Below are 21,402 nucleotides of genomic sequence, written 5' to 3' on the forward strand. Positions count from 1 at the left end.
GTGTTGTGGCTGTGTGTTTACAGTGATAAGGTTAAATTTATTTTTGGTGAATTTCTTCCTTTGATCTTTGAATTTAGTATTTAAGTGGTTGATAACCTATTCCAGTAAAGATCTACTATTTTTCTGAGTTTGTCTACCTATTTTTCTCCTTGCTCCAAGATTTGTGTTCCCTTTCTATTCTTTTTTTCAGGCCTGAGGACCTTCTTGAGTATTTCTTGGAGTGGGGGTCTCGTGGCCATGAACTCCCTTAGCTTTTGTTTATCTGGGAGAGTTACTATTTCTCCATCATATTTGAAGGATATTTTTGCTGGATAGAGTACTCTTGGCTGAAAGTTTTTGTCTTTTAGTATTTTGAATATATCATTCCAGTCTCTTCTAGCCTGTAAAGTTTCTGTTGAGAAATCCGCTGAGAGCCTGATGGGAGTTCCTTTGTACATTATTTTTTGTTTTTGTCTAGCTGCCCTGAATATGGTTTCTTTGTCGTTGACCCTGGCTAGCCTTACCACTAGGTGTCGTGGTGAAGGCCTTTGTCTGTTAATATATATAGGTGTCCTGTTGGCTTCGCTTACTGGTATTTCCTGCTCCTTCCCCAGATTTGGGAAATTCTCACCTATTATTTCCTTGAATAGGGCTCTCTATTCCCCTTTCCCTCTCCTCTCCCTCAGGAATACCTATAATTTTTATGTTACATTTTCTAATAGAGTCCGATATTTCTCGGAGTCTTTCTTCATTTCTTTTTAGTCTTAGTTCTCTCTCCTCTTCCATCTGGAGTATATCTGTATTCTTATCCTCTAAGGTGCTAATTCTTTCCTCCATATTGTCAGCTCTGTTCTTTAAAGATTCCAGATTCTCCTTTATCTCCTCCATTGTGTTCTTCATCTCCATCAGCACTGATAGGTTTTTCTTTATGATTTCAATCTCTTTTGTGAAGAAACTCCTAATCTCATTGAATTGTTCGTCTGTGTTGTCTCGTATTTCGTTGAGTGTTTTTATGATAGCTATTTTGAAATCTCTGTTATTTAGTTTATGGATTTCTGTGTCTTCGGGGTTGATTTCTGGGTGCTTGTCATTTTGTTTCTGGTCTGGTGATTTCATATATTTTTGCATTGTGGTTCCTGTGTTGGTTTTGTTTTTCCTCATCCTGGAAATCTCTGGTTGCAATTTCCACCTGCTGCCACTGTCTGGTGGTAAAGGGCTGTGTAGTCTAAGCCCCCTGCGCTCTGCCCCGGTTTTTCTGCTGTGATCCGCAGTTTTGGTTTTTTTTTTTTCCCGCTGTGATCCACGGGTCCAGTTGATTGATCAGTTCTGCCGTGGATTGCTTGGTCTGGTCTGGTCGGTTGAGCTGCAGAGTCCTGTTTGCGGGGAGCGGGGAGCTCTCTCTTTTGCCCTCTGGGTCCCTGACGTGGGAGGCTTCTCATTTGCCCCTCTTTATCCGCTCTCTGGGGTGCTCAGATGTTGATGGTAGCCCTGTGGCTCCTCTGAGTCCTCTGTGCCGGAGTTTCCCACTGGCTGAGAGAGTCCGAAGAGCCACGGTTTCCCCGCCGAGGGCCGCCCCTCCCCCCTCTCTGGGAGCTGCGTGGACCGGGATCGCTGATCTGATGGGGAGGGAGAGGAGTTCTCCTTACCTCTCCCCACTTCCTCCGGGGGCCCAGCACGTTCCGCTCTCAGATGTGCGGCAGTGTGGATCCCTCCGCTCTAGCTTTTCACTGTCTGGGATTCTGTTGTTGGTCTGTGACTGTTCCTTTTGTTGTATCTTGTCGGGGGAAGAGTTCATGGGAAAGCTCACTCCGCCATGATGCTGACGTCACTCCCATCCCCATCTTCTTGGGTACAAACATTTGAGCCCTTCCTGCCTCCTCAGTGCTCCTAGTTTCCTTGGGCAGAAATTTCCTCCTCATCTTGAGGTCCTGTCATCAGCTTTAGGGGTCAAGAGTAGGTTAGTGCTCTGATTTGGGGATTAAAGCTGATTCTTATTTAAATATTCCTCCATCCACTGCCCATGTCACTTTGAGCATTAATGCCCAATCTCTGAGCCTCAGTTTCCTCATCTGACGCATGTTGTCAGGAACCCTACTCAGAGATGTTGTAGGGTCAGTGGTCCCAAAACACGAGAGGGATTAACCCTGTTAATTTTCAGACCTGATAAAGATGTATGGGGTTTGGAACATGAGAGCATTAATGTGTAGGATTCTACAGTCTCGGGGGACAGTTGATGTGCAAAGGAGACCTGCAGAGAGATGTCAGCAGCATGGCAAAATAAGAGTTTCCCCCTCATTTTTGACAACCGAAATCAAAGATGGGTTAACCTTATCTCTGAGATAACCCCTGAGTTTGTGTTGATGACCTCCATCTCAATTCAGATTCATGGGATATGATGAGCTCATTTTTAATTCCTAAGTACATAGCTTGTGATCTGGGGCAAAGTGTTCAGAGATCCAGTTTCTCACCAGCAATGTGGCCCCTTGTCTGATTAGACTCAGGTGGGGCCGAACAGTTAGATGGTGATCGTGTTTAGAGGGAACCTCAGAGCCGACATGTGAAGTACCTGTTATAACAGATCAAGAGCAACCTTGATTGATATTCAGTGTCTAGTGAACAGGCTTTATGCATCCTACTTCAGTTCCACCTCACTAAATTATACGGATTATAAACATAAGTTATAAGTAGAAATGTGTGATTTACCAATAACAACAAAGACTTATGAGTCAACAAATGAAAGTCAAGAAGAACATTGTCAGCGTTCCAGAGGACCCTGTGGTTTCCATCTTGAACAAAATGTTTCAACATCTCTTTATAGTATACCATCATTTTTAATAATGATTTTTTCAGAGAGCTTATTTACCAGGAAACCACCTGACTTTCACTTCAATCATCAGTGTGCTCATTCACACTGATGGTATTTCTGGAGAAACTGTAGCAGGTGTCATCTAAAGAGGAAGGCAGGGCTTAATGGTTCCAGAGAGTGTTTGGGGGAATTATTTTGGATTTATCTGTTCTAATCTGGAACCAATTTTCACCCATTTATTCAGTTATTTAAAAGAGACTCTGTGTTCTGAGCTGAAGAGATACAAACATCAGCAGACTGTTCCCCCAGTTTATGTCCCCGCTTTTCTTTCAGTATCATATTGATCCTCTTGGTATCATATTTATTTCCAAGGTTCTACCTCACTAAATGGTGGGTTTGTTCTTTTGCGTGTTTAGCTCCTGGCTGAAACTTTGATTGCGTCTCTGACTCTGCCAAGCTTGAAAGAGCAGCACCCCTAGAACCACCATGATCAAGGCAGGGATGCCCATCGGATGAGATTCTCCACTGTGTAATCTTGGTTATTTGAACCTAGAGACTGCAGATAAAGATCATAGTCATCAGGGGAGAGTGAAATCAACCCAGGATCCTAGCATGTCCATCCAGGGCACTTGCCTTCTGTTGACAGGATTTGATCCTCTGTGCCCAGTCGCATACTGAGAATTTCTCCTAACTCATCCTTCTTGGAGTCTGACTTGTTTCGTGATGGTTTGAGGATTATCAGCTACTCCCAAGAACCAAAAATAGGGACTGCGGGTGAGTAGATTTGGGCATGCTTAGGTAATGTCTTTTCTGATCTCCCATGAGTCTCAAAAACTAGCCAATGCAAATCTCAATCCCTGGAGTTGAGCATCTCCAGGGGCTCATCTTCCATCTAATTAGGAGTCAAAGATGAACATTTGGGGCTTCATTTTGTCCTGAGATTCAGGAATATGAGAGTGAAGGGCTGGATCTACCTTTCAGTTCCTCCATATCAGCCAGCTCTTTTTGTCTCTGGCTCAACATTACATATTTCCATTATTTTCCTTTCTTTTCTCTATCAATCCAATCTTTTAGAAAATAAAAGGTGGAATATCTACAACATATAAGACAATTTTTCTGGAATCAAGGATAACAACACAACATAACGTCTGATTAGTCTTTCATTTTGTAGTCTAGGTAGAAAGACTGATAAGAAACAAGCAAAAAACGATAAAAGTAAATATTTAGATGGATACATGGTCAAAAATACAGATATCTATAGATGTAAGATAGGCTCTGATAACTTGAGAAAAGCAATACCAAGGAATACCAGGTGGAACTGGGAGGAAGGAAGGGAATACTAAACATGAGTTCTGATGGAAGATGTTTTGGAGAATGACCTGATCTGGCTGACAACCTGGTGCTCATGGAAATCAGGAAGAAATCCTGCCTTTCTTCTTTCCCCCCACATAATGACTGTGGTTCCTTGTGGAGACAGGACATATTCATAATGGACAGAAGTCCCCAGAGAAGGATTCCTCAACATTATTCCACAGAAATCCACTGGTAGAGAACTTCAGAGCTAATTCAGCCTTTTGAAATCCAGGATAGGATTGTATTTTTGAGGGATGAGAGATAAAGTTTGAGATACGGATAAAATTTTGTCAGTGTGTCTGCTAAGGGTGGCTGAGCCAACTCAGCTTCAGCTTACGACTTCCAGTGAATCCACCAATCTCCTCGACCTGAAATTGAGAGACTATCTTTACTCTCCCTAAGGTGCCATGATGATTCTTATGGACCCCTAGAGTTCAGCACCATGGACAGAGATGGAATCTGCTCTTTTCTCCCCACATCAGCTGAGGGTCTTCCCCTTTATGTGTTTCCTCTCATAATGACCACACATGTTCCCTCCTGATGCCACCACAGGACCTGGGTGGGCTGAGAGGGAGAGTGTGTCCTGCACTCCTGAGAAAGCATGAGGGTGCTTGCTAAGGGGAACCTGTCAGTACACATTCCCCAGGTGTGGACTGTAAGGGCTGAGGTCTCCTGAGCCCACACTCTGCTCCCTTCTGCCTGTGAGGAGGAGCCCACAGTGGAGAGGGGACATGACGCTTTCTCTTTCCCTGTCACCACCAGGGGATCACTGTGCTCTGACCATCCATTCTTGCTGGTGTAATATGCACACTGATATAGTCCTGCACTGCGTGGGTTCATAGATTCAATGAAAAAATCATTTTTTTTGTGGGGTCCAGTGGGGCTCTGTGTCCCAGGGTTTAGCGACCCTCTCTATACAGATGATAGACATCAGCCTGCAGAGACCCCTGACTCCAGATGGTCACAGAGTTCCCCGTGGTGACCATGGGGCCTGGGTCAGCCCAGATGGATGGTTTGGGGGACTCCTGGAAAAGAATCAGGCTTGAAATGTGAAAGGGGCCCTTCTCAACCTCAAGTATCCCAGCCGTCACTCCAAGGCTCCTCCCAGACAGGTAACAATTAGCTCAGACCCTCTGTGCTCCACCAGATGCCCAGGGGTGTTCACTGTTCTAAAGCAGGATTTGTGGCAGAGGATTCTTCCCCAGTTCCATGGGACCTGACACTCTGGAAAAGAGTTGCCTGTGAGAGTGTAGTCCCTCAACATAGACACATAGAAGCTCCAAGCCTGCTCTGAGCCCCTTAGTGTTGAGGTTAGATCTTTGGCTGAGCACATCTCTCCTTGCCCCTGAAATTCTGTCCCACAGCGATCCTTTTGAGTTCTGGGGCCTCAGGGACCAGGACTTGTGAGGGGAGGGAACCCCATCCTCTGCTTTTCCAAAAACTCATGGATGAAGAGGTGGGCAATGAGGGTTGGGGTCTTGGTACTGTCTCCCATGGTCCCCAGAAGTGCAGACCACTTATAAAGACCACAGAGGCAGGCAGGCAGACAGACAAATGGGGTGGACAAGGTCCAGGCTGCATGCAACACATCTTGGGTTTCTCATCAGTGGCTTCACAGGAAGAGGAAAAGCCCCTCTCATGGTCTCTCTTTGGTCTCCTTGAAGGATGGGGCCAAAGAGACAGCAGGCTCTGTGGACTTTCCAGACCATCTGAGTTTAACAAGACCCCATATACTCTGCCTCCACTTCATGACAAACCCAAATCCAGAGAGTGACACTTGTCTCAGAAAATGATGGTAGATGATGCAAGGCAGTGCCTAGGAGCCAGCCCATTTCAGTTCAACTTCTGACTCTACCTTTTATAGAGACTCTGTGACCTGTGGTAAATCAATTCCCTTTCCATAGATTCTGTAAATGCAAATTTCTTGCTTCCTTCCACCATCCAGGCATCAACCAGTGTTTATTGAGAAGTTACTGTGTACAGGATGAGATTTATTCGTGAAACTGATTGGTTCCTTCCCTGGACTCATGGAGCTTTGATTAGCAACAAAAGACAATGCAAATAATTAGACAATGGATAATTTGACTGTAGTTTTGGTAAGCGGTAGAGAAAAAGAGAAACTGAAAACAGAGAGACTCGGTAACAGGTGGACGTCTAGCAACCTTAGTGACGAGAGTTTGGGGACCTTCTGGAGGAAGAGACCACGACAAGGTAGGGTTAGCACAAATGTGGTGAGGGGCTGGCATGCTTGATCAGAAAGAGGGTGAACTAGTCTAAGAACTGTGAGTAATCTGGTAACAATGCACCCTGGTCACACAGAGTCTTGTGCGGACTGCAAGTATTCTTGGATCTTATCTTTCAGATAGCGGGAACATTTTCAGTATAGGAACGTATGAATAGATTGCTGTTTTGAAAAAGGCACCATTCTGTAGGGACTGTACTGTAGGAAGACTGTATAGATATAAACAGTGATAAAATGCTACCATTAGTCTGGTGATGAGTCAATCAGTATTCTGAGTGGTTTATGAGGATTTCTCACATAACTCTTACACAAACCCTAGAACAAAAATACATTCACAGTTGAGTGGGATGAGACAAGAATTCTTCATCCTTGTCATGGTCTAGGAGGTTTGTAAAGGAGTCTGCTATGTTCAAATTAGCTCAGGAAGCTGCTCCTGAGAAGGCACAAATGTGGTAATTACTCAGGTTATGTGTGTGTCTGGGGAGGGGAGGTGGTCAACTGAGATGAGTTTGGTTTGTAGGGAGGAGCTGGCTTTGCTGGGTCTGGAGAATTTAGCTCAGGCTGGTCATCAACCTCATGGATTGTCAGGTGGAGATTGTTGGAATTTACTTGAAGGAAGGAGGAGAACTGTGGAAGGGCTTTGTGCAGGGTAGAGTCAGTGACAGATTAGTTTGGGGCTGTGAGAATAAAACAGTTCATCAGGGAGTGAAAACCCGAGGTATGCAGCAGGAAGGAGGCTGATGATGTGGCACCAACAAGACATCTTAAGTCTTCTATTGAACTTGACTGTGGTGGTGGTCTTGGGTCATGGAAAAAAAAAAAAGGGATCAGGGACAGAATTGTTGAATTAGTTCATTGTATGTGAGGTGGAAGAGAGTGAAGAACTGAGGGCTCTTCCTCTCTCTGCTTTCCTTGACTAGAGGAGCCAAAGGGACTGTCACAAGATGGATGACCCCAAGAGGAGAAGGAGGCGTGGGGAGATGTTTATAAAACTGTCAACTGACTCACAGAGGAACCACCACCTCCCTCCTGGCCTGGGTATGTGGTTTTGTTTCTCCCAAACATTTCCTTTTCTACTTTCTTGTTTCCATAAGTAGCAGCACCTTCTCTTCATCACTCTCCATCAAAACCTCTGAGTAGTTTCTGCCCCCTCACCACCTCTTGTCCTCCAGACAATAATTCTTCACCTGAGACTGTGGATTCTGTCTCCATGCTTTTGGCAAGTGCACTAGTTGGAGACATTCAGTGATTTTAATTATTGTTGTTGTTTTTCCATAATGAGTTGATGCACATTTGGGCTGCTGTGACTTTTTGTCTATTGTGAACAGTTCTTTTATGAACACACTTTCATAAGTGTTTGAATATCTGTTTGCAATTATTTTTCTTTTCTTTTCTTTACTGTGGTAAGAGCACTTAATGTGAGATCTACCCTCTTTACAAATTTTCATGTCTGGTGCAGTATTATTAAGTATAGGTGCATAGTTGTATGGCAGATCTCTATAATTTTTTAGTCTTGCATAAGTGAAACTTAAACCTGGAAGGAGATTTTCTAGATCATATGATAATTCAGGGTTTAACTTTTTGAGGAACTGCTGAACTGTTTTCCACATGGCTTAACCATTTTACTTACCCACCAGCAGTGTATAGTGGGTTCAAATTTCTTCACATCCTCATCAACACTTGTTATTTTCTTTTTCAAATTATGGCCAATCCAATGGGTTTGAAGTGATATCTCATTGTGGTTTCATTTTCATTTCCCTAATGACTAATGAGTTGACCATCTTTCATATATTTGCTGTCCACTTGTATATGTTTTTTTGGAAATGTCTATTCAAGCCATTGGACTATTTGTTTTTAGTAGGATTGCTTTTCGTTGTTGAGTTAAAGGTATTCTTTTTACATTGTGGATACTAGACCCTAATTAGATACATGATTTGCAAATTTTTTTCCAATTTTCTAATTTGTCTTTTACTCTCTTTATCATCTTTTTTAATGAACATATATTTTAAATTTTGATGAGGTACAATTTATGTACTTTTTTCTTTCACAGTTTGTGTTTTTGTGTCATAACTGAAAACTATTGGCAAGTCTAAGTTTATTAAAATTTACTCTATGTTTTTCTCACATTGGCACCTTGAAGTTGGCCATGAAGGGAGTATATACACCTGAGAAACTGGAAAATGCTTTGAATCAGTGTTTTTAACAGTGGGTTTTTCAGGAGAAGTAATAACTGTGCTATCACTTCAAACAGCAATGTCTTGATTCCAAGTGATGATATCTCTGCAGAAACTACACAGGTATCATCTGATGAAAAGTGAAGGGATGTGGAGTCCAGAGAGGATGTTAGGGCATCATTTTGGATTTACCTCTTTCAGGCTGGATCTTTGTTATTACAACTTATGGATTTATTAAAACAGATTACATGCTCTGAAAGAAAAAATAGAGACTCCTAATACACATTTCTACGTCAAGGAATGTGGAAATTAGAAATAAAGAAAAAATGTATTACATGAAAGTGTACCAGACCATGAAAGTGTGAGGAGGTGTGGACCCAAATCTGCAATGTGGGATACGTGCTGATTTCACAGAAAGGGGGAAAGACAGGAGACAGTCAAGGCAACTCAGCAGTGGTCAGGAAGGAAAATTCCACAGTTTAATGGCAGAAGAGTCCAGACATTGTCTCTGCACATGAACAATGATTCTTCCACCTCACAATGACCCACAGACAGTTCACACAACATATGCCCCAGATGCTCTTCCAGAACCTCCTGGGCACACAAGACTTATTTCCAAGCCTCTACCACTCTGAACAGTGCATATTCTCTCTTGTGTTTACCTCCTGGCTGCATCTTGTGGTCCTCTGGGGCTGTGCCGAGCCTGAAAGAGCAGAATCCCGAGGACCACCAGGATCACGGCAGCCACGCCCATCCGGATGAGGTTCTCCACTGTGTAGTCTTGGGGATGCGAGGTTAGGAATTGTGGAGAAAGAGGTCACAGAGGTCAGTGCAGAGAAAAATCACCCCAGGATCCCTGATGTCCACCCAGGCACCTGCCTCCCCTTGGCAGGACGTGACCCTCTGCACCAGCACCATAACTGAGAATTTCTATTGCTTGCTACTCTTGGAGTCTGACTTGCGTTGTGATGGGAGGATGGCATCAGCTGCTCCTCAGAATCATAAAATAGTGGGGATGGTTGAGGAGTTGATATGAGTTAAGCCTTTCCCCTGGGCTCTGTGGTCTTATGACTCCCTCTGTTTTTCATGAAATAACTATGATGCTGTCCCTTGAAGAATCCTTTCTCTGTTGTAGAAGGATTCCCTCTGTTCTCATTGGATTCTCTCAGTCTTCATGTGGTGTTTTGAATTTAGACTTTGCTTTTGAACCTCTTTGGAACAGAGTTTGGATGTGCCCCAAGAGCTCAGGATTGTTGAGAAACCTGGTCTCCCAATACAGAAATAATTGAATTCTTGTATGCTCTCTGTTCACTCTGGGATATTGACCATGTAGGCTAACTCTTCCAGACATGAGAGCTTCTGTTCATTCAATAACTGAAGACTGAGGATCCATGGATGAGAGGTGGGTCATATATACATGAGAGAAGAGAGAAAATTCAATCCATACAAAAATATAGCATCAGTGGGGTTAACTACAAGAAATAAATTATGTAATGAGGAGGTAGATCTGATCTACATGGTGTCACCGTGAAGGTTACACTTGGAGATGATGATTCCCGAACAGGAGAAGGAGCCTGAGAGGAACCACGTGAAGACCCAGATGAAGCGCATCACAGGCTGTAGGAAGAGCAGGTCCCCAGAAAGACCTCTGACTGTTCTTCAACAAGGAATAAAATCATGTCTGTGAGATATAGCTGGGTCCAGAGGAGAAGGGGAAGTGAGATTTGGGGTCTTGGTGCATTTGAGACAAGCCAGAAATGACATTACAGATGAGGGAGTTTCCATAACTGTCATCATCATCATCACCATCATCATTCTCCCTCTCTGAAATAACTCTGGAAACTGCTAGAAGATTTCAAAGAGAGAAGACTAATCATTCAATTTTATATTTGAACTTTTCTGTGCTAAAATGCTGGATAAGAAAGTGAGTTGCAAGAATGTGTGAATTTCTCAGCTACCTTGATATTAAAATCATGTAATGGTTAATGACACTCAATAAATACTACATGAAAGAAAAAATGTAGATAATCTCTACCCTCTCCATTTCGAATGTCCCAAACCAAGAAAATCCACACTCCTAGTCTTCAACTTGTTAAGCAACAGGAAAATCAGTCGTTTTATGCATTGGGCGAGCACAAAAAATAGGTAACTCTTCAAATCTATTCTAAGCAGTGTTAGATCAATTCTAGTTATACATCTCAATGTAAAAATTCTAAATAAGCTTATACTGGTCAAAAGTATAAATTAATAATAGATGTCACTTGGTGGGGTTAATATCCAGATGTTTGACGCTAATAAGTCTTTTAAATATATCTCACCATGGCTAAAATTAAAGAGAAAAAATTCAGGAGATGTAGAAAGTCCAGAAAAAATTCCTAATTTCTATAAAGGAAATAATATTTTTTTCTAATAAAATCTGAATGTAACAGAAAAATGGACGGATGGATAGGTCAATAGTGTTATACATACACAAAATATAGATTTTTGATGCTTTTGCCTTAAAACAATTTGGATTAAAAATGAATATATTATCTGAAAGTCACACTCAGGTATATCTTAACATTTTACATTGTCGGCATTTTCATATAGTATTTGATACAAATAAAACTGGTGCACAATCTGGAAATAAGTGAAATTTCAATTTCCTTGAGGTTAATGAAATTATTATCAGTAAATCAGAGAAGATCAATTGAAAAACAATTGAATGGTGGAGAATCTGTAGTAAGTTAATGAGACATAAAATTAATATAACCAAGCCAATATCATTGTTATCTATATTTAAATATTTATAAATTATAAAAAATCAAAGATCTTACTTATAAATTAATAAAGCCATTGAACAAATCTTAAGCTATAGGTGTAGACAATTTTATGAAGAAAACTTCAAAATGCATGTGAAGTCCTTAATAAACCCTCCTTTTAAGCATCTTTTGTAAGAAAACTTCCTATTAAAAAGTTACTCTCCGCAATGACTGTATAAATTTAATCTAAGCCCAATGAAAATAGGAATAGAAGTGCCTATTTTTGTCATAAGTCTTTATAAGTTTAATTTGTAAGTTTATATATGCAAGTTTTGCTGTTAAAGTTCTCAGAGAAAGAAAAGAATAACAGAGAAGTTTGCACAGAAAATGCAAAGTAGATGTGAGCTGCACACAGACGTGCTGTGCAGTGCTCCCCTAAGTGACCCCAGTGAGCCCTGCACGGTCCCTCCTTAGTCTCAGGTGTGCACTGAGTGGCTGGAGGCCTCCAGGTGAGCACAGGAGGTCCATGCAGAGCAGTACCCATGGACAGGGTGCTTCTCTTTATAGGAGAGAGTCTGGTGTGGACCCCATCTGCACCCACAGCAGATCCCACCTTGGCCTGAGCAACCTACTGTCCTGATCTGAGAGGGCTCTGGGACCCCCACCCCCACATGTGTGTGTGAGGGGCTTCATCTAAACGTTTCTTGGAAATGAGAAACAGGAGCTGCCAAGGGAGTGTCCGTCTGTCCTCCAACTCTCCCAGCCTGTCCTCCTCCATCATCCCACCATCTTCCTTGGATTCCAAGTCAGTCCTGGACACCAAAGGCTGCAACCCTGCCCTTCTCCTTCTTTTCCACACGTCCTCCAAAACTGGTCAGGGGCCTGGGAAACAGGGATTCTGACAAGGGGAGGTGGCTTTTGGTAGAAAATCCCACAGTTTTTGTGTGGACTGGGAGGGTTGAGGTGCTAAAGCAATAGGGTTTCCAAATCTTTGCAGTTTCCAAAATATTGTGGCTTCTTCTTGCTAAGCTGAGACTCCAGGCCTGATGGATTAAAATCACATGCACCTTCCCCCTGTCTCCCTCAGCTTTTTAATCCTGATAAGGAAAGAGTTACTGGGAGAAGCAGGACAGGCCCAGAGAGGGCTGGACCAGGAGCAGGTCTGTTATGAGCCACTTCGCAGATGCCCTGGAAGGTCAGAAATGAAAGGGCCTCTGGAGGTCATGGTCATGCAGCTCCCCCTTATTCAGAGGACTAAAGGCTTTCTCAGAAGTTCACCCTCCCAGGAGAACTGATCCCACACACCATCAGCCCCACCTACTCAGGGGGTCCCTGCCACCTTGATTCCTAGATGAGCACCTCTGTGGGATCTCCCCCTGCTTCTGGCTCCTGGTGAGTGGCGATGCTGTGGTTCTGAGATGGAGACACCAAGAAGTCAGTAGGCAGGGGCCTCTGTCTTGTAACTTCAGTCTAATCTCATTTCCTCTTAGGTTCACCAGGTCTCATTCCATCCCTCTTCCATCCTCAGCCCTGTCTGAGACTACAGGGATGGGGTGTCCCAGGGCTGGGAGGTTCCCACTAATTTCCACCCTCTCATGGGCTGGATTTCCTCTGTGGAACATTCCCTGTGCTCCAATTATTCCATCTTTTCTCAGACTTTCCTGTAGACGGGGCCCAGAGAAGACCTGAGCTCAGAGAGGACAGGGACAGGGGTTCCCCACCTGAGACCAGGAGCTCTGGGACCAGGGATCTGTCCAAAATCACCACCTCAGGGAGCACGGAGACCCTGCAGTGGATCACACCCCATATGTATAAACCAAAGTTGGGGGAAGTGAGGGGCGGTTGATCTTCTCCCATCTTCAGCCCGGCTGCCCCTCTCCAAGGCTGGCCTAACATCTCCCTCTGCCATGATCGCCCCACACATTGTCCGCCCAGCCTAGAGCCCCTGGAGTCCTGTAGTCCCCGTCTATATCCCTGCCAATTATCCAGGTTCCCTGGGAGACAAGCCTGTCCTTGAATATCTGATGGGGCATTAGATCCTCAGAGAGATTGTCAGAATGACCTGAGTGGTCTGTGCTCCCTCTAAGCAAAGGAACCTCAGTGAATCCCCAGTTGTTGAGATGGGCCCTGTGGGTGAGGGGCTGGGATGACCCTGAAGTACCCACATCACTCAAACCTTCTCCTACATCTGCCCTGTGGCCCCTGCAAGACTGTCCTTCTGCTCACCTGACACCTTCTAGATCCAGATGAGTGGTAAGGGGGTGGGTCTGAGGGGAGACTCTGAGGGGCTTATCCCCTTCTGGGTGACCCTCCCTCTAGACCCCTATCTCCATTCTCAGCCCAGACATCTGTTGAGGACAGGGCCCCAAATAGATCATAGGCACAGAGGGAACAGGGCTGGTGCTCCTCACCTGAGACAAGAAGTTCCAGGGGGTCACTTGGGAGTGACAACAGGTAGGGGGAGGTGCTGTCTGAACCATAGCACCTGTAGGTCCCCTCGTGGTCTGAGGTCACAGGACTGATGGTGAAGTTGGCCTGAAAGGGTGCAGCTGTGTCCTGCAGACGAAGGTGCTGGGGAGGAGCAGGTGACCCCTCCTTGGACAGATGGAAGGTATCCAAGTGTATCTCAGAGCGACATTGCAGGGTCACATTCTCTCCCCAGGACACTGAGGGCCCTGGCTGGGCCAAGAGGGAGGGTTTCTGGTACATTCCTGGAGGAGAGGAAGTTTGTGATGTGTAGAAAGCTGCCTCTTCCCACGTGCCCTTGACACTAAGCTGAAGGACCACCGTCCTCTCTCCAGGGACTCTGTCTGTGACCCCCTCTCAGCTCTTCTCTGTCACTCTGGGTAGGTCTCTTTTGTCTCCTTGCCCCTCACCCCCCCTATGCCCCTCGCTCTCCCTTGACCACTGCTCCGTCTCAGCATCTGCTCCAGGACCCTTTCCCTGGACCCCATCACCACCAGCTTTGACCCTGTGCCCAGGGCCCTGAACAGACAGTCAGGACATGGGGCTCCTCACCCACGATCAGGATGTCCAGGGGGGTGCTGGGGGCCGACCATGCATAGGAGAGGTTGTGTCCACTGTAGCATTTGTACTGGCCCCCGTGGGTGTGGTTCACATGGCCCAGGGGGAAGTCGGGGCTGTGCTGACCCTGAAGACCCTGGGGGTGTGTGAGCCCTTCGTCCTTGGTCAGAGCGAATCTGTCAAAGCCGGCCTCTGAGTGACACTGGAGTGTCAGGCTGTCTCCAGAAAGCACCAGTGAGCCCGGCTGGGCTAAGAGGGAGGGCTCCCTGTACACACCTGGAGTGAAGAGGATGGTGGTTTTGGATGGGACTCACATCCCACATTGCCCATTGGGGCCTGCAGTGAGAGTTCTCATTTTTCAACCCCCTAAACTTCTCACTTTGTGGTTCAGGCCCCACGAGGACATGTCACCAAGTCCCCATCACCCTCAGGGCTCCACTGGGCACAAGGCTTACATCAGTAATTTTGGGGTCCTAGGAAAGAGGTGGGTCAGGGAGGCCCTCACCTGTGACCTCGAGATGCAGAGGGTCACTGGGGTGAGACCACACATAGGGGTAGGAGCTGGGAGAACCATAGCATCTGTAGGTCCCCCCATGGGAGGTGTTCACGGGGCCCACAGGGAAGACAGCCTGCACCCTCCTACGATAGATTCTCAATTCCATGTGTCTGGGCAGGTCAGCTCCTCCCTCCTTCAGCAGATGGAAAGTGTCCAGTGGGGCCTCTGAGCTACAGGAGAGGGACACGTTCTCTCCTGACGCCACCACAGGGCCTGGGTGGGCTGAGAGGGAGGGTGCGTAGAAGTATCCTGAGGGAGAAGAAGGGAGCTGGGTTAAAGGGGGACCATCAGCCCACATACCCCAGGTGTGGACTGTGAGGACTGAGGTCCCCTGAGTCCACACTCCATTCCCTTCTGCCCGTGAGGAGGAGCCCACAGTGGGAGGGGACCCAGCTCCTCCCCCTTACCTGTCACTACCAGGGGCAGGGGGTCACTGCGCTCTGACCAGCCATTCCTGCTGGTGTTGTATGCACATTGATACAGCCCTGAAGTGTGTGAGCTCATAGATTCGATGGAGAAATTGGCCTTGTTGCTGGAGTCCTGTGGGGCCTCTGTATCCAAGGGTTTAGAGACCCTCTCTTTATACAGATGATAGACGTGAGCCTGCAGAGACCCCTGACACCAGATGGTCACAGGGCTCCCTGTCATGACCATGGGGCCTGGGTCAGCCCAGATGGAGGGTTTAGGGGGTGCTCCTGGAAAGGAATCAGACCTGAAGTGTCAGTGGAGACCTGATCCCCTCAGCTTCCCCAGCTGTCACTCCAGGCCCCTCGCAGACTGGTCACCTCAGTCCAGATCCTCTGACCTTCCCCAAGCTTCCCAGAAGGGTTCATTGGGCTGAAGCAGGAGGTGTCGGGAAGGACTTACCTGCTCGTACCTGGTTCCATGGACCCCAACACAGCCCTAGAAGAGAGTTCCCTATGAGAACGAGTCCCCGAACCCACACATAGAAGCTGCAGGCTTGGTCTGTTCTCCTGAGCACTGGGGTCAGATCTGGGGCTGAGCACATCTCTCCTCCCTGCAAGAAGTTCTTCCCCGAGTGAGTCTCCTGAATCTTGAAGTCTCTCAGGGACCAGGACCTATAAGGAGAGGGGATCTCATCTCTCCTCTTTTCCTCAAAACTCACCAAGGCAGAGAAGAGCAGTGAGAGTAGGTGTGCCGGTGTTGCTTCCCATGGTCCCCAGCCATTCAGATGACCTATAGGGTGCACAGAGCCCAGTAGGACAGACAGATGCATGGGGAGTGATAATATCAGGGCTTGTGAGACACATCACAGTTTCCTCATCTGTGGCCTTGCAGGAAGGGGAACAGCCCCTCCCAGAGCCTCACTATGCCCTCCGTGAAGGATGGGGCTCAGGATATAGTAGGCACTGGGGATCTTCCAGACCAGATCTGAGACTCGCCAGACCCCACACACTCTGCCTCCACCTCATGCCAAACCCAAATCCAGAGAGTGACACTTGTCCCAAAACATGAGGCTTGGAGCGGGCAGGGGAGGACCAGCCCAATTTCTGTTCCAACTCTGACTGCGCCTCTTATAGAGGCTTTGTGACCTGGGGCAACTCACTTCCCTTTTCTGAGCTTCTGTAAATGCAAATTTTCTTCCTTTCTTTCATCAGTTAGGCAATCAGCCAAATTATATTTAGCAGTTATCATGTCCATGTGCCAGGAGCTGGAGAGTCATTGGTGAAGCTGACAGAGCCTTTCCTGGGACTCACAGGGCTCAGATGAATGAAGACAGACATTACTAATATTTAAGTGGCAAACAATTCAGTTATAGTCTTATTTTAATACAAGTTGGAAGAAAAAAGAAAACTGGACTATGACATTCAACAACAGGTAGACGTCCAGCAAAAGGAGTCCGGATAGTGAGGGATCCTTCTGGCAAAGCAGTGACCCAATGCATGAGCAGCGTTAGCCCAAAGGTGGAGATGGGTGGGGCCATCCTCACCCAGAAAGATCTGAGCTGTTCTCAGAATTGAGAGCAATCAGGAGAAGGCTGGGCTTGTCACCCAGGATCCTGAGCACCATGCAAGTATTTTGGATTTTATCTTTAAGGCAATGGGAAGATTTTAAGCAACAGACAGGATGAACAGATTTCTGTTTTAAAAAGACTACCACCATGTAGAAAGGTAATGCAGGAAGGCTCTATAAATAATTAACTCTATTAATAAAAAAACTCCAACATTAATCTGGCCCTTGGATGATGAGTTGATCAGTATTTTAAGTCATGTACATGGTTTTCTGATATAATGGTTGCACAAACCTATAACACAAAGTATATTTACAGTTGAGTGTAATGAGACAGGATGGCTTTTTGGACGGGCAGGTTGGAAAGGAGTTGGCTAGGTTCAGACTGGCTGTGGGAGGAGCCCAAGGAAGGCCCAGAATTGTTAAGTAGCTCAGTTTGTGGGTGTGCTTGGGGTGTGTGTGGGTAACTGCGATGAGTTTGGTTCAGGTAGAGAGTTGTGTTTTCTGGGGCTGTGAGTTTAGCTCAGACCTGATCATTCACAGCCCTGAACATCAGATGGTGCACCTTGGATGTGTTTTGAAGGTAGAAACAGTTGGAGGTGTTTTGAGCAGGGCAGGAGCAGACCAGACGCGGTTATCAGAAGAGTCCTTCGGAGGCGGTGAGAGGCATGAACTGGAGAAAGGAGTGGGGACCGGGATTGGAGGACCAGGAAGGAGGCTGATGTGATGACACAGATGAGATGTCCTGAGTCTTGTGATGGATCAGGATATTGTTAAGAAGGACTTGGGGGGCATAGTGGTGTGGATTTGATGATTGGATGTGAAGTGCAAGAGTGAGGAACTGAAGGCTGGTCCCCTCTCTGTCTTGGTGCCTGGAGGAGCCAGTGAGGCCCTCACAGGGAGGAGGACCTGGGGAGAAGGAGGCTGGGGAGGTGCTTAGAAGACTGACCACTATTTCTCAGAAGAAAGCATAGCTTTCCCTGTTGATCAGGGATTGTGGTTTTACTTCTCCCCAAACACTTCCCTTTACTGACTTCCTTGTTTCTCTAAGTCAGCACCATCTTTTTCTTTATCATCCTCCTTCAAAACCTCTGAGTCATTTCTGCCTCCTCAGTGCCCCTTCCTCCTCTGGGCAGAGCTCTTTATGTCACACTGTGAACTCTTTCTCCAGGCACTGGGTAAGATCATGGGTTGGAGGCAAAAAAAGATTTAATTCTTTTAAAGATTAAGAACTTAAACTTAATAAACTGAAACATTCCCAGTGAACAGGGACCTGTGAGACAATTCATGTCATTGATCTGCCTGCAAAAGAAGATTGACATTAATGAAGAAAAAAATATTTGAAGAAATAAACAGCTGACCATTTCACAGATTTATTGAGTGTCATACATTTACAGGTTCAAGATGCTCAGCAAATGCAAAATGTGATAAGCTTTAAAAATCCTGCCTATGCATGTCATAATCGTAATCAAACTAGTAAAAACCAAAAACAAGCTTGAAAGCCTCCAGAGAAAAATGCCATGAAACACAGGAAAAATGATTTGAATGATTACAGATTTCACATCAGACACCACCAAGGTCAGAAGATGTTAAAGTTCTGAGAGACAAGGAGAACCAACTGGAATTCTTCTGGGTATGTTCTTGAGGAATGAAAGCCAAATAAAGTTATTCTTAGAGGAGGAAACACTGAGAGAATTTGTTGCCAGCAGACTTGCTATAAAAGAAATAAGGAAAGTTCTTCAGGCAGAAAAGTAATAACTCTAGAGGGAAATTTGGAAATTCAAGAATAAAGGCAGAGCAAAAAATGGTAAATATCTAGGTAAATGTAATAGAATATGTTTCTCATCTTAAGTTCTTTAAAATGTGTTTTGCTGTCGAAAGCAAAACTGATAGCCTTGTCTGGTGGGATTTTAATGTCTGTAGATGTAACACACAGAACAGCTACAGCATAAAGGGATGGGGTGACAGGATCTATATGGTGTTGGGCTTCTTCATTTCTCTTGAAGAAGTAGTGTTAACTCTATGTGGACTCTGTGAAATTAGGTGTGTATATTATAATACCTACAACAGCCACTTAAGAAACAATGTGCAAAAGTTTCAGTTAGAACACCTATTGAAAACTTAAAATGGAATACTAAAAAGTATTCCAAAAAGCCAAAAGAAAAGGGAAGGGAAAGGGAAATTCAAAGAAGAAACAACAGAGGGGATAAACAGAAAACAAACAATGCAACGGTAAATCTGAAAAGAACCTTCAATAATTACATTAAACATAAATGGTGCATGCACAACTAATGGCAGAGATTAGGACTGGATTAACAACAACAAGTAAGTCCCAATCTATGCAGTCTACAAAAGGTTTACTTTAATACAATGATGTAAATATATTAAAAGTAAAAGGACAAATATGCTATGCAAACATTAATTAAAAGAAAGCTTAAGTGGCTTCCTAAGTTTCCCACTGCTGCTGTAACAAATTAGCACAAGCTTAGTGGATTTAAACAATAAAAATTTATTATCTTACTGTTATGGAGGTCAGAAGTGCAAAGTCAATCTCACTGGGTAAAGTCGAGGTGTCACAGAGGTGGTTGCTTTTGGTGGGTCTGCAGTGAGAATCAGTTTCCTGGCCTTTCCCAGCTCCCAGAGACGCCTGCAGTACTGCGCTCCTGACCCTTTCCTTCCGTAACTGCAGCCTCTTGATTCCATCATCACATTTCCTACTGCTGACTCTGACCCTTTCATCTCCCTCTTCCAAGTAACCTTGTGTATACATTGGGCTCACACAGATAATCCAGGAAAATGTCCCCATCTCAAGAAACTTAATTTAGACACATCTGAAAAGCCCCTTTTGCACATAAGGTAACACACACACAGGTTTCAGGGATTAGGGTCTGGACATTTTTGGAATTTAGGGTGAAGCAGCATTATTCTATCTACCACATTGGCTAACATATGAGTACAATAAAAGATATCAGATAAAGTAGACTTTTGAACAAGAAAATTATCAGGGATAAATAGAGCTATTACATAACGATAAAAAGTTCAACTCACCAAGAAGACTCACCAAGTAGTAATCCTAACTGTGTATGCACAAAACCACAGAGCTTCATGGATTACATCATGTTCACCACCCAAATACTAATTACAACCCATCACCACACACTAATCTATGCAGAAATAGAAGTATAATGATGTACGCCTGAAATTTATACAATGTTATAAACCAATGTTACTGCAATAAACAAAAAATAAAAAAAAATAAAGTGAAAGTTATATAAAAAATTCCAGTGTCCATGTAAATTTTTCTGTTGCCTGTCAAGTGATACTGGACAAGGTGTTTTCTGAGGCCCATTTTCTCCCCTAGGCAGGGACCCATTGTTTGACTGGACTTTGTGAGGCTAATCAGGGAGGTGATGTTCATGTTTTGAGGAAACCACGTTGCCGTGATGTGACATATTTAATAACTAACACATCAACCGCCACTTTGTTGGAAGTTCAAAGCCTAGTTCAGGCTGTAGACTGCACCCCCTACTTCAATCCCAGCTCATTAAATTCTATGGAAAGTAAAGATAGAAATGCAAAAATAGGTTACAAAATAGAAATGCAGTGTTTACCAGTAGGACAATTGGACTCATGAGTCACTAATGAAGGTAAAGAAGAACATCACCAGATTTCCAGCAGTCCCTGTGTTTTCCATTTTGAATAAACCTTTTGACGTTGCATTCTATTTAACCACTAAAAGGATTTCGTGACGTTCTTTCCCTTCTTTTACTTATTGGGTTTATCTTAGGCATGCCTGCCTAGTGACAAATGACATCTCTTTCTGACCTTTATGTAGTGAAATGGCCCTGCTTGCCTCCTTTTGACAATCTTTCATTTACTCATCACCATGTTTGAAAATCTATATACATTGCTCATTGCAGATTTAATCCATGAGTTTGCAGTGCCATATGATATTCCATAGTGGAGATATATCACCCATCTTTCTTATTTTAATTTATGTATTTTTTGTGTTTTATGGATTTTTTCTAAATAAGAGCCTCTCATATCAATGTTATTGTGAATGTTATCTTGTGCTTACATACATATTTACCTCTAGGGTATAAACTTTCTGGTCATAGCTTTTGTCTCTTTCTTTTAACTAGATAATTCCAATATATTCCTCAAATTGGTTGAAGTAATTTTTACTCCCATCGCTAGTGTATTGGAAGTCTACGTGAACCCTATTATCACTAAAAGAGAATGAAAGACAGGTCTACATGGAGCTGATAGGGAGGTGTGCTGCAGATGGCTCTTACACATTCGTGAGGGTGATTCTGTTGATCTCCTCCCAAATCTGCATTCAGTGAAGTCATATTTGCACCTTGTTGTTGGCCTTGAAGGGAGGATTTACATGACAGAATCTGGCAAATGCAACGAATCGGGGATTTTTAAAAAAGTTTTTTCAGAGGCAGCACACCATGAGGCTGTCCCTTCAAACATATGTGTTTATTCCAAGTGATGACATTTTTGGGAAAACAACACAGGTGGCATCTGAGGAAGAGCGAAACGATTATGGG

At 44.5% G+C, this 21,402-nt stretch overlaps 1 protein-coding gene and 1 pseudogene across 2 annotated transcripts in view; both read right to left on the reverse strand.

Moving 5' to 3' along the window:
* Window positions 1-21,402, reverse strand: part of LOC131397371 (leukocyte immunoglobulin-like receptor subfamily A member 6) — a 121,096-nt gene that overhangs the window by 59,642 nt on the left and 40,052 nt on the right. The gene's annotated exons all lie outside the window — the stretch shown is intronic.
* Window positions 1-21,402, reverse strand: part of LOC131397938 (leukocyte immunoglobulin-like receptor subfamily B member 3) — a 34,508-nt pseudogene that overhangs the window by 7,127 nt on the left and 5,979 nt on the right.

The sequence above is a fragment of the Diceros bicornis genome, chromosome 34 (assembly GCF_020826845.1).
Source record: "Diceros bicornis minor isolate mBicDic1 chromosome 34, mDicBic1.mat.cur, whole genome shotgun sequence".
NCBI classification, from domain to species: domain Eukaryota; kingdom Metazoa; phylum Chordata; class Mammalia; order Perissodactyla; family Rhinocerotidae; genus Diceros; species Diceros bicornis.